The following is a 14438-nucleotide window of genomic DNA, read 5'->3' as shown; positions in this document are numbered from 1 at the left end:
GCCATTTGCACTAGTTGTATGATTCAATATCAGTCATTAACTGCCGCAAATCGTCTCAGCCACTCAACTTGGCTAGCCGATTTAAGCGGTCCAGATCTAACCTGGATCGACCGATAAGATTTTAGAATGGCTACCAGTCGCCACTCTCCTATAAGGACTGACCGGGCATCCTCGGACACACACGCACGACTCATACAAGCTCCCTGAAAATGGTCGATCACGCTCTTTTTAAGACGTTCAACTCGCGACTAATTTGGACGAGATCTAAAACAACGATGCTTCCTGCACATCGATTATTTTTAGAAGCTTGTTTAAAAGTGATGCTTCATGCGCATCAATTATAAACGATGCTTTATAAATATTGATTCCACAAATAATTTTATTATTTGACCTAAAAGCGCTATATGCTACTTTAAGCAACGAGTCTCATGACTTGACGCATTCAGCAACCTGCTGTATATATTTTCCTACAAAATACTCGAGACATCAAACATGTCACAAACTGGGGGATGCTTATTGGGGTATTAATCTGGTGGTTTACGGCGTGCAGCGTGCAACGCGCCATGAAAGGTCAGACGGTTAACAACAATGAGGGAGTAGTGGATGAAAGGGTGACCGGTCTTCCCACATAATGGAAACGTGATGGTCACAACCTTTTGCACAACCCCACTTCTCCATTACCTAACTTCTTCCACTTTCTACGAGATCAGGGGTGCATTCAATGACTTGTATAAATAGGTTTTTCAACCTATTTTCGAGAGGAGAGGTGATCAACACAAGTATCCAGAAAACACCAAGAACTGATAAGCTTACATTCTGCAAGCCAGTTCCACATTCTGATACAAGTCATAAAACAGCCACACCTTCATAATTCAACATTTTGATCTCAAACACTTTCTTCGCTTCCCTCCCTAAGATCAATCCTTGTCCTTCACTTTGTGACCGAATTGAATCTAGAACGACCATTTCTTGGTTTAGGCCAGAGTCTTACAGATTGATCTCTCGAATCTAAAAGTACTCATGTGCAGTACATTTGTTTAGGGTTTGAATTCGTTTCTCATCAACACACCCAAATTTACCAAAAACAACAGAATCAGTTTTTACCCCAAAATAACTGGCGACCACAGTGGAAGATTAATCTCTCGGTTGCAAAAATCGATTTCAATTTTCATTTTCAATCTTCATTAAATTCAGAACGGGTGGATCTTTGATCTAAGCTCAGTCATTAACCCGATTTCATTTCAATCCCCAACCCTAACCTCCGCTCCGCGATGTATCCCTGCCATCCAAATTCTCCAAAAGTTATAAATGATCGAAACTCGATCACCATGGAAGTTATGGCTAGGATATTAGAAGATGTCCTAGCAACTCAAGCTGATATCGCCAAACGACAAAACGATATGCTTTGTCTCTTAAGAAGTATAACAAACCGGTTGTGGAAGGGGTCGGCAAGCGTTTACCCTGGGAACACTATCAATGTTAAAGACGACACAAAATTTTTTGAATCTTTATCTGAAGTCTGTGCTTCTGCCAACAACGATGCATACAGAATACGTAGCCACATAGGACATGAGCCGAAAGGAAACGACCAACAAAATCCATCCAACGACAAGGAGCCGAGACAGTTTCACAGGGGAAGGGACTCGCTAGGAGTGTCACAATACCTGTAAGATAAGGGTAAGGAACCTTCTTATGAGGCTTTGCTGGAAAATCTTTATCTCAAGACCCTCGCAAAAGTTCAGAGAGTTGTCCAACAATCCATAACGACGACCACTCTGACTTTACTAAACAGAAAAGCGCCTGAAGAAGGAGAAATTTACCAAGGGCTCCATGAAGACAAGAACCGCGCTGATGAACGGTACTCAGTTCAACCACCTCATAGCGCTATTGTCACTGATGCAGGTCCCTCGAGAGAAGTTGCACTTCAGCAAAACTGCCAAACTAAACGATCTGCGTCTATGTCAATGCACACTCACACCTCAACTCCACTCTCAAAATGAACTTCGTGTCAAGGCCCACAAGGGTTCTCACGACAACAGCCACTAATTCGAGAAAAACCAGACTCAGGGTACCCGTGCTTCCCGTTACCAATGAGGAAAGTTCTGGAGTTGCTTGAAGATTGGGTACGAGACGGAGTATTTGAACTACCTCATGTGTGGCGCTCGCCAACTGATTGAGAAACAACATATTCGAGGTATTGCCACTACCATAGGTTCATCCATCATCCTACCAGTGAATGCAACGGCCTGAAGCGCATTGTCCAGGAAAAAAATTAACTCTGGAGAGTTACGTCTATGAACTGGAGATCCTCCATTTCTCTACAAGTCAACAAAAACAAATTGACTGAAGACTTCCCATTGTTGAGAGGCGCGTCATAATCTGGATTTGAAGCAACTCTCCAGGAAAGCCAGTTTTTGGGTCTCATGAACAAGTAAGTCTCGTAAAACAACAATACACAGCCAATTGTTTTGAAATTCACTGGGGACTCGACACATGCGTCAGCTTATGCTGAGAATAGAGCCACTAGTACAATTATTCTAAAAATATCATATTACTCTAGTATTTCCCCTTTTCATGTAACATTCACAATTTCTCCAAAAGGGTTGCGCTATTTGCATTCCAACTTATTAGTTCATCCAATATTATCACTTCTAGAAAATTACTCACAAAATTATTTTAAGAGTAAATCAATTCAAAAAATCCTCACAGAGCAATCACCTACAAGTTCATAACCAGAAAATCAAAACCATAAAAGAGGCGTCTTTTGCCTTTCCAAAAAAAAACTAAGAGGAGAAAGTTCATGAAGTAAAAGCATTCAAGGGAAATTGTCCAACAATGGCTCATTCTTCTTGGCGAAAGCGTCCTTTATATTTTGGAGAGCAGCCTGCTTCAACTTCAACTCTTGGGATAACTTCTCAACTTCTGCCTCCTGTTGGTTAATAAAATCCGTGGAAGGGACTTCAACCATTTCAATATGCAGCTTTTGGATTTTGGAAAATCCTTCACAGAACTAGGAGGCGTTAAACTCAAAGTTCACAAACATATCCCGGTGGAACTCCCAGTTTTGAACTATTTCCTCAGAAACGACACACCCAGTTGCGCTGCACATGTCATGAATGGAAGATAGAGCTTCTTCGACACGTTTAACCAGTGAAAAACGACTCTTAATCTGCTTGAAAGTGGCAATGTGACCATGCTTCTTCCATATCCTGCTATACAACTCCGCATACTTAGCTGTGTAGATGGGGAAAAACGGTTTACTGGTTTTTTTGGGAAGTGAAGAGACGAGCGTGTTGCAGAGACTCCTCAACCGTGCAAACTGCTTAACCTCACACACATGCACTGCAAAGGGAGTGCTTAGATTCGAGAGATCAATCTGTAGGACTCCGGCCTAAACTAAGTCAATGGTCGTTCCAGAGTCAATTCAGTCGCAAAGAGGGAGATGGGTCGATCTATAGGAGGAAAGCTGAGAATTGTGTGGGATCAGTGATGATCAAGGATTGTGGATGTGTTGAAGGTTTCTGCAATTTTTGGTGAACTGATGAGTTCGAATAAGTTTTGATAGATTGATGAATTCTTGAGAGTAGTTACTCGAGAAATTCGACAATTGCTGATAGCTAGTGATCATTCGTTGTCTTCAATCATGGATTCAGAGACTTATTTATATTGTCAGAGTCGTGAACACCTTGATCCCTGTAAGTGTGACGGTTTCTTGAGTGGAAGAGTGAGAAAGTGGGAGATCGTGGTGAAACCAGTTCCAGATTATGCGGAGACTTGGTTGATCATTTATCCACTACTCTGCTAACTCCTTCAACCGTTGACACGACTTACTCACATTTCTCGTTGTGGATGAATCCACGTGCTTTAGGCCGCCAGACCAAAACCCTAATTGATATCCCCCAATTTGACGTGATTGATGTCTCACGAATCGTGGAGTCTGCATGATAGACGTGTATTAATTAGTCAGTTGTTGACTGATTAGACAGTGAGTCTAGGTTTTGTTGAATCGAGCATGAGTGATGAGTGCTCAGCGATTCATGGATCGAACATGTAGTTCTCTGAAATGATGTCAATATTGTAGATTCAGTGATGAATTATTGACCAGTATTTGAGCGACTGAGCAAGTATTGCTCAATTCGGCGAATTACTGAATATTGAAAATTTGACGAGCAACTGAGCAAGTATTGCTCAATTCGATAAATTAATGATTATTGATAATTTGACGTGCAATTGAGCAAGTATTGCTCAATTCGACAAATTACTGATAAATTACTAAATATTGATAGCTGGATCAATATTCGAGCAACTGAGCAAGTATTGCTCAATTCGACGAATTACTAATAAATTACTAAATATTGATAGCTGGATCAATATTTGAGCAACTGAGCAAGTATTTCTCAATTCGACGAATTATTTATTGGTGACGTGACCCAATAAAAGATTAAAATATTGGTAGATTACCAAATATTATATGGTTAATTCAGATGTTGATTGCTGAATCAACATAAATTCATTAGTGTTTGAATCTTGCTCAGAATGAAAATTCGCGGAGCATTTATTCGAAACCCTAATTTCAGATCAATTATATGTTAATTGATGAATCGTTGAAAATAGGTCACGAGTGATAGAGGGACCGACCACATTGAATGATGGACGTCCATGTGGTGCCCAGTGCTCGAGTGAGCATGCACCAGGGTCCTCAGTTGGGGGATTGGTGAAAGAATGATGATTAAATGCCGGTTTCATCGTTTATTGAAATATTGCTGGATTCAACATTAGATGATTGTTAGAGCACTGCTCGGTCATACTCGCATGCGTTGCTATCTCAAGCATGTTTGTCAATGTTAGTGATCAAAACTATAAGTCTTGATTTCTAGTCTCTTATAACTAAGTCTTGGACTAGGATAGTAAGTGTAGTTGAGCTCAAGGACTTCATGGCGATTCTTCATACAAGTAGAATGACTACTCAAGGAATCAGTGGAATTTCTCGACAAAAAGGTATGTGGAGACTTGAACTTATCTGTCACTCAAAAGTCTATCTATTCTATCTCCTACTATTTGAGACAAAAGTCGTATGCTATATAGATAGACTAGATTATACACATTTGGTATTTCGAACCGAGTATAACTCGCCTATCTATATCTCGAAATATGTGTTGGTAAGCTTTTCGCTTCGACCAAGTTTATCTTTACCTAGTGACCAAAGTCATGAATGTTTAAATCACTTTGAAAATTGCTTTGACGAGAAATGGTGTAACAACTATATAATGTCCTCTAAGAATGTTTCAATGATTGGAATGAGAGTTTAGATTACATAACTAATGTATTCCTTGAACCGAAGTTCTCGAACTTTTTTGATCAAGAGAACCGAAAGTATGGCAAGTGCCAAGTCCGCGAACTGCCAAAGTTCTCAAACCCGAGAATTTCTCCCGGAGTTGACAAACTACTTGCGTGAGCCAAGTCCGCGAACCGGCGAAGTTCTCAAACCCGAGAATTTCTGCTGGAGTTTGTAAACTCTGTCCGGTGTCTTAAGTCCGCGGACCTAGTCTGCGAACTTGAGAAGGTTATATATCTAAAGATGATGTCTGAACTTAATCTTAAAAGACTAAGGAATGCTTTTGCAAACCGTGGCTATTAAAGTTCATGAACCGATTCTTGTGAATTAAATCATCTTTCCTTCAATTGTGTCTTGTGTAGTTACATAAGATTTCCTTGAAATTGAAAAACTCTCTTAACTAGTTCATTTGAGTCATTTGAACTAGTTAGGGTGGAGAAGAACATGGTTGGTATGAAATGCTCTTATGGTTAACCTTTTTGGTAAACTATTGTTGAACCAACAATGTACATGTTTGGGTGCGGTTAACAAACCTAGAAGCGTACAATCATTTGTGTATGACAAGCTAAGTTTTCAATCTAACGGTTGAGAAATATTAGCTTGAATCTAAATCAGGTTTTCATCTAAAAATGGATATTGATTGCTTTGTAACTAAGGAAAAACCCTGATTCGAAAGACTATATAAGGGGACATCTAGCAACTCTGCTAAACTAATCCCCACACCTTACGTGTGCTACTAGTTTGCGTGCTAGAGTCGGTTCTCCTTTAACCTATGGTTTTCTTCTTCTAAAACTAGGTTAACGACTTGAAGACTTCATTGGGATTGTGAAGCCAGACCGATACTACTTTTATCGTAGTTGTGTGATCTGATCTTGCATCTTCTATCGTAATAGTACAATCATATTGATTGGCTTGAGATTGTTTGATTTCTCTGATAGGCAAGATATAAAAAGTAATCACAAACACCTTCGTCTCATTGTTCGTGATTCCACGACATCTTGTTTCGCTACCATACGATTAAGATTGTTGTGAGGTGATTGATTAATCTAGGATGTTCTTCGGTAATATAAGACCGGATTATCAATTGGTTCCTGTTCACCTTGATTATTATGAAAAGACGGAACAAAAACTTTAGGGTTTTTCTGTGGGAGACAAATTGATCCTTTGATAGACTTGTCTGTGTGAGACAGATTTGTTTATTTTTAAAGCCTGCGATTTTGGGTCTTAGCAACTCTTAGTTGTGGGTGAGATCAGCTAAGGGAATCAAGTGTGCAGTATCCTGCTGGGATCAGTGGCGTAGGGGGTACAACTGTACCTTGGATCAGTGGGAGACTGATTGGGGTTCAACTATAGTCCAGTCCGAAGTTAACTTAGAGTAGGCTAGTGTCTGTAGCGGCTTAATACAGTGTGTATTCAATCTGGACTAGGTCCCGGGTTTTCTGCATTTGTGGTTTCCTCGTTAACAAATTTCCGGTGTCTTTGTTATTTCAGTTTACATATTATATTGTTTATCTTTATAATTAAAATAATACAGGTTGTGCGTGTAGATCATCAATTGGTATAATCCAACCTTTGGTTGTTTCATTGTCATTGATTGATCCTTGGACATTGGTCTTTGGTACCATCCAAGTTATTCCTTGTGTTTGATAAGGACTCGCTGATTTCTATTAGCTTGAGTAAATCAAAACAAGAGAGAGATATTAACTCCTTAAGATACTTTTATCTAGATCGAGTCTGACTGTTTGGTTGATTCTCTAGAAAGTGTTTCGGAGTTAGTCCATACATATTGCTAAGCAAAATATTTTGTGGTGTTGTTAGACCCCCGCTTTTTCAATTGGTATCAGAGCAGGAAAACACGTTAAGACCTCATAAGTCTGTGTTTGTAGCGATCTGACTCTATGGACAGAGATTCTATCTCAATAAATGCGCCACAAGATCCAGGGATTGGAGAATTTTCTTTCATGTCTGATTTTATCATCTCTGTAGAAGAATTCTTGTCTAAACCTTCTCCAGGTTTAAAATCCCTTGAAGTGTTTTCAGAAAGTGAAAAGAGACTTGAAATCCTAACTTCTGATGTTGATTTATTCCTTAAGAAGGAACAAGAATCTCTTGATAGACTAAATCAAGTTATGATAAATAATATTCATGTTGAGGTTGACATTGATTTATTAATCAGTGAGAGCAATGTTCCTCCTCTGTGTAATCCAATGAGTTGTAAAAAACTAAGTGATTCACACGAAGAGTTTAAATTTAAGTCTTATGACTTTACCACCTCTAAGCATGAATCAATTTATTGGTCAGTTCCTGATACATCTCACCAAGATAAAATTATTGTCACTCCTTATGAAGGAATTAGAATGTCTTTTTTTGCCAAAAGAGTTTCCCTGTGTAGTTTAAAAAACTATCAACATAAAAGATGGAAGAAGAGAAATCAGAAAAATTTGGTTCTGATTATGCTCCTTGATAGTCTTGTAAGGTCTTTGATCTGGAAGGATCACAATTTTTTGAGTTGTAAAAATTGCTGGAAAGAAGCCCTTTCTTGGTGTCATGCTATAAAAAATTAGTTTTTGTTTCTACAAAAATTAACTCAAATAAAGTCGTGTTTTTCCTTCTTGTTCGTACCAAACGAACCCTTGGTTTGCACACGAGTGGTTCACATACCTTGAACCAGAACCGTCTCACGAACGAATCTCGTTTTCGAACGTGTCAAAATGGTTCACTCGACACATAAAAAGGAAAAAGAATCACTTTGGTTCCTTCACCTTCTTCTTCGAGTTTGCAAACACTAAAGAAACCGAACAATTCACACACCTCTGGCTTCATCGATTTTTCAATTCTTAACCAAATTGATTTTGGTTTGTGTCCTTGAACTCAGGAGAAGCTCGCATACCTTGGTTGAGAACGGTTTTCGTGGGTTTCAACTAATTGAGGTTCTGCCATTAGTAACAGTTCACGAACCAAGTAAGTCTCTCAAACTTTTCTCTCACATACTTTACCAAGAATGTTTTCTAGGAAAAGAGTTAATCGTGGAGAGAGTTCGGGTACCCAAAAGCATGATGAATCCTTTTATGATCCAAGTTTGAGAGTTAGTTTTGTCGATCATAAAGCTCGTGACTATTATGTAGAATACAGCAAGAAGAACCCTATTATGGAAAGGATTTATGATCCATCTGAACTTAGGGTAAATGTCCTGTCCAAGTTTTTTGAAAACCATGAATGGGGAATTATCCATCGTCCTATGGGAACAACCCATTTAGAAATGACAGCCCAGTTCTATGCAAAACTGCATGATCCATATTCTGAAAACTGTATGTTCAAAACTATGGTCCAAGGAAAAACTTTCCTGGTAACCAGACAAGTTATTGGTGAACTTTTGGATATATCTCGACCAGGTAATTTTCTCTTACCACCACCAGAGCATCAAAGACTCTCACTTAATGTACTATCAAACTTTCTTCTTGCAAAGGATGTTACCTGGATTGATGGCAAGATCGATGTTCATGAGGCTGCGTTATTTCTCAAGGTAGCTGGAAAACTCCTGTTGGCAAACTTAATGCCTAGTACAATTGATAGACCAGTTTGGGCCAAGCCTGTTGCTGACTGGTTTATTATGTTGTCGAAGGGAGAGATACCGATTTTTGTGGTCTCATTATTCGTCAAATGATCAGTGTAAAACAGGTTTCGAAGAAGACCCCTGGCTTTCCATGTCTAATATCAAGAATCTGTAGTCATTTGACATTGTCTCTGTTGGAACTAATCTTGGAGGACCCAAAGTATTAACCATGCAGAGCATTGAGAAGATGTCAAGATCTTCTACCGCATCCAGCCCTGAGGTCATTCGTCTTCAGCAACAAGTTGATTGTTTGAAGGAGCAGGTGGATTATGCAAAGACTGCTTTCCTGAACTGGGTGAAAAATTTATGAAATTACTAGAGATTTCTATGAGATGATTAAATAGTCTTCGTTTTGGTATGTCGAACAATCTAAAGCATGGTTTATGTTATCTGTTTAAACTTCTGTTGTTGGATTTAAAAGTTTATGTCTTTGTGATGTAATAACTTATTATGGCACAATAGTCCTGGATGATTATGTTTTTCAATTAAAAGTGCTATTTATATTGAATCCATGAGAAGTACAGATATACTTTGTCAAAAGTAAAGTCATTCGTGTTCGGTATTCATGTACTGGTAAAAGGATGAATGGACTTTTGACAAATACAAAAGTTAAGCCTATATTGTCAATTATGTTGATGGAAGATAGGTTAAAATATTTTGTTTTCAAGGATGAAGAGGTTGTAGTTCTTTTTAGAATATTTGGTTTATAAGAGTTGCAGGTGGTGTATGTATGAAACATAAGAACATGTGTTGAGTCTGAGATTTGGTAGAAATAAGATGGAATATCTGGTAATGTTGAATGGAGATTGAGATGAGTATAGAATGAAGTTGTGGTGTAGTTTAGATTAGATTTGAGTTACAGGGGGGTCACTGGTAAATACAATGAAGAACTGGTGATGATAAATCTGTGAACGGAAGCAGTAATTGGTGGATAGAATGAGATCCCAAGTATCTCAGTTACAATCTAGTGGAACTAGATGATTTCAGAGAATTCATGGAGTTAAGTTCAGTTGGAGGTGCATGGGATGAATGACTGTTACAGGAATAATATTGATGTTGTTGTTGTAGGTGATATGAATATTGTTGAAGTTGTTGACTGCATTGAGTTAATTAATGATGCAGAGGTTATTGATTTAAAGTTGGAGTTTGCAGATGGAGAGGGTTAAGACTGAAACAGTGACACCGGGGTCTGTAATGAAGTAATTTTATATAAATGCTAGGTTAATTACAGGGGGTGACTAAAGGAAGAGAAACGAACTGTTAGAGCTGGTATACTCAGGTGCAGGGGTTGCCGGAGTTGTAACTGTGATTAGTAGACTGAGTAAGATCTCAACTGAATTTACAGGTAGTATAAACGAGATCGTGATAGTGTTATTGAACTGACAGAAGACTTAGAAGCATGTTTTGTGAACATATGAAGACTGGACTGTTGTCTTGAATGTATTTGAAGTGGAATTAGTTGTGTATTGGAATTAGAGTTAGAAGTGGTGATTATAGTATTTGAAATGAATCAAGGAAGTGATGTTTTGGCTTTGTATTTTGCTAAGAGAGTTAGGAATGCATTTGATCTCGACATATTTTGTATTGCATCATGGTTTAAGCTTGTCAATCACTCCAGTTAGATGTCTGACTGAGTTAACTCATTAACCAGAGCTGACCAAGACTTGACCTTTGACCCTGGACTTTGATCTTGATTGTTGACCTGACCTTGGACGTGGAATGTTAATTGACCTTTTGACCGTCTGTGACCGTTAGTCGACTCATACGGACTGGACCTTAGTAACGGGCCGGTTTGTTGGGATTGGACTTAGAACTAGTTTTCCATTGAACATGAATTGGACCCTTATGGTCTGAATTGACCTTTGAATATTTCTACAAGGTTGTAGATATTCTTAAGAAATATTTAATGGACTATAGAACCAACCTAACTGAATTAATAAACCTTTAAATATGCTAAAGATAAATAATGAAAAGGTGTGGAACCATAAATGGGCTTAGAACCATTAGATAGTTCACTTAGCTTATAACTAGAGAATCGCATGAAATTATGTTATGAACCTTGTGTGAGCCTATTGGCTAAACTCTTAGAGTGCTTGTGTGATTAACAGTTACTCTTTATTAACAACGATCGATTCAAAGGATGAACCAGCGGATCGTGGATATCGAGGTAGGCATGGCTTGTCATCAAATCAGGTGGGAACTCTGTAACCTTCTTGTAATCATTGATCTTTCTTTTTATCTGCGAGCATGATGTGTTTTTCATATCAGTATGTACAATGTTTGCAATGAATGTAAATGTGAGTGTAATGTGTGTTGTGTGAATCCCCCGCAAGGAGTGACCGTGTTTCCCCACGGCTTCTTGCTATGTTCTATGTAGGCCGGGGAAAGCCGGTTGAATATTACACACTTTACATTTCTTAGTAGACCGGAGAAATCCGGTTAAATATTACGCACTTTACTTTTTATATCTATAGTAGGTCGGGATAAGCCGGTTGAATATTACATAGTAGGTCAGGATAAGCCGGTTGATTATTATATATATTATTTTATTCAGGGGAAGTCACTCAGGTACATATTATACTTGATTGTGCAGTCTTAGTAGTATGACTGGGTTACTATGATCTTGACTTAGGAAGAAATTCTAGGTTCATGACTGGATATGGTTATTATTCGGTTACTTCGGTCTTCGAATAATGATTGGGCCTTTTGTGAACCTGTTGTGCGGGTTCAGATCATAGTAATCAAAATCTTATTATATTTTAGACTTAGATGGTGGCATTGGGTTTTATGAGGTGTACGCATTCCACGGTAATATCTTACGGTACCTGGATTCATGCTATCATTTGAGACTGGAGTTATTCCTAGCATCTTCTCCTCCATTGAGTGAGACGAGGTTGGGATAACATATGTTTAGGTTGTTTTATTCTCTTCTCGTAAATCCATCCGGAGGTGGATCTTTCACGGATATTACCACTATGGACGTAATATCTGGGGATCTGAATTGAAGCAATCTTCTTCTCTATGTTGCGTGTAAAAGATGTTTAACGTTTTTCTTTAGTAGAACTGTGATGCATGTTAGTGATTACTTGGACGTTATTTGTTTCCATTGGGCACCCCTTTGGGATGATGTGCTCACTCGTTCTCATTTCAGTTTCAGTAATCAGAAGAAATGGTGCACGTGAAGATATTCGTTTCTGTAGCGTAAAGTCTTAGTGAACTGAAGATGTTTATTTATCTTTTATATATGTATTCTTTCTTTCTATGTAAAACAACATATTATTATACTCATATCACCCGAGAGACTTTCGTTTATATAATATCAGAGTGTTTGGGTTTTGTTAGTAGTCCTTTTTGCAACTATGATTCTTAAATTCGGTAATATAGTTTTGGATGCTTCAATTTGTGTGTAATCCTTTTAGCTAAGCAGGTTTAAGAGTTGGGGCGTCACAAGTTGGTATCAGAGCTTACTATTAGATCTTACATGGGAAACAATAGATAATAGCTAGTGCTAGTTAGTGCAATAGTTCAGTTTAGAACTGAGATAAGTTGTGAGATAAATCTTAATCACTAAAAGATATCAATAACTAAAATATTTTTTTTGATTGATTGTTTGATTCCTTGTAGTGTGTGTGCTATGAAGTGAAAATTGTAGGTCAAACCAATTATATTATAGTATAGAAGCTCTTGGAAGTTAGAGAACAATTAGTTTGGAATTATGTACATGTAGTGGGATCCAACACTAGAGAAATAGTGTGTTAGTAATTTTGATAGATGTCGATTTCTTCTAGAAACTTATTGAGTATCTTTACATATATTTAGAACCATTAATCCATCGAATTAAAAAGTTAGTTTGAGGAACTTAGACTTCCCTATTTTTTAGAATCCAAGTCAGAGTTGAATCTAGAACTATAAATTTTAAATCTTGGTTGTAGAAAGACATATAGGTTTGTATTTCATTTCATTTTGTTTCGAACTCATTTAAAATGAGTTAGTTATCGCGTGTTTGTATGTATGAGATGTACTTGCATTGAGAGGTAGATCGATTTGATGTTCGTGGACGAAAATTCCTGTAAGGTGGGTAGAATATAAGGATACGCAAGCTCGTCAATGCTATTAGACCAATCAAGAAACGAATTAACCGCTAATGACTCGATTAGTTAGCTTAGATTTTAATTAATATAAATTAATCTAACAATGATTTAGATACGAAACTAGTATCATTGAATAGGTCTCGAAAAGTTGTGCGCATGGACTACTCGAACGTGTCATTCGGATACCGGACGAAGAAGATATCATCGGATGAGTATGAAGAGCAAAATTACAATTTTGCTTTGGACCGACCTGGGATGCCCATATCTAAAATACTGGGTGTCGTAGTAAAACCATTTGGTTTTATCTGAAACGTGTCGAAGAGAAACTCATTTCTCTTCTCTTTTCTTCTTCTCTTTCCTTATTCTTTCTTCTTTTCCCTCCTCTCTTTCCCTGTTCTTCCTCTGTTGTTTCTCGAGAGTTGAATTGAGGGTGTTTCTATTTGAGAGATTAATAAGAAGCTTGGTGAGTTAACGAATAGAGGTAGGAGTTGTTGGTATTGAAGTGACTTAATTGGGAGAGGAATGAAACTGATGCTGTTGTGGATTGAAGTTAATGTTCTTAAGTCGATTGAAGAAGTAAGTGGATTTGAATGTGAAATCAATGAAATGAGAAGGATGTATAAGTGAAGAAGGGGTCATTGTTCTGTGATTCTTTGAAAGAAGAAGATGAAACTGATTAAGAATCGAAAACAGGTAATTTAGGGTTTCGTTTTGATTGTCGTTTATTTATGAAATTGCTTTGTGTTGATATATTAGAGGTGGGTTTGTTCTTAATTGAAGTTTAGATGCATGTATTAGGTTAAATTTTAGTTTCTCAGTAAATCAAATCAGAAAGTAGAAGAAATTTGAGAGAGATTCTGTGGTTGTGGATTGATAAAAGAATCAGGGAATGATTATAGATGAGATTCAAGTAGCAGATGAAGACATGCTAACTGCAGTGTTATCTTGGTAGGTTTAAATTCACCAAGTCCTAGATGTAAGTACACATGGTACGGTAGTATGTTCACACTAGCTCCTAAGTCCAGTAAAGCTTTTTCTACCCTGTGTTTTCCTATCGTGCAAGCAATGATAGCGCACCTGGGTATTTATACTTAGGAGTTGTGGGGTTCTGAATGATCGAACTTACATGACTAGCTAAAAAGGCTTTTTTAGGGAACTAAGCTTTCGCTTTCACGTACACATATCCTTAAGGAACTTGGCATAAGCCGGCAGCTGCCTAATTGCTTCTAATAACGGAAGGTTTATGGTAACTTTCTTAAAAAGCTCCATTAGGTCATTATAGTTGGATTCACTCTTTGTTGGTACTAGTAACTGTGGAAATGGGGCTCTAGGCATAAAATAGGGCCTCTCAGGAACCGAATTGGCATCATCAGAGATTTTATCAGTCCCCTCAGCTATG

The sequence above is a fragment of the Papaver somniferum genome, unplaced genomic scaffold, assembly GCF_003573695.1.
Source record: "Papaver somniferum cultivar HN1 unplaced genomic scaffold, ASM357369v1 unplaced-scaffold_103, whole genome shotgun sequence".
In the NCBI taxonomy this organism is placed as follows: domain Eukaryota; kingdom Viridiplantae; phylum Streptophyta; class Magnoliopsida; order Ranunculales; family Papaveraceae; genus Papaver; species Papaver somniferum.
This window is presented reverse-complemented; position numbering follows the sequence as displayed.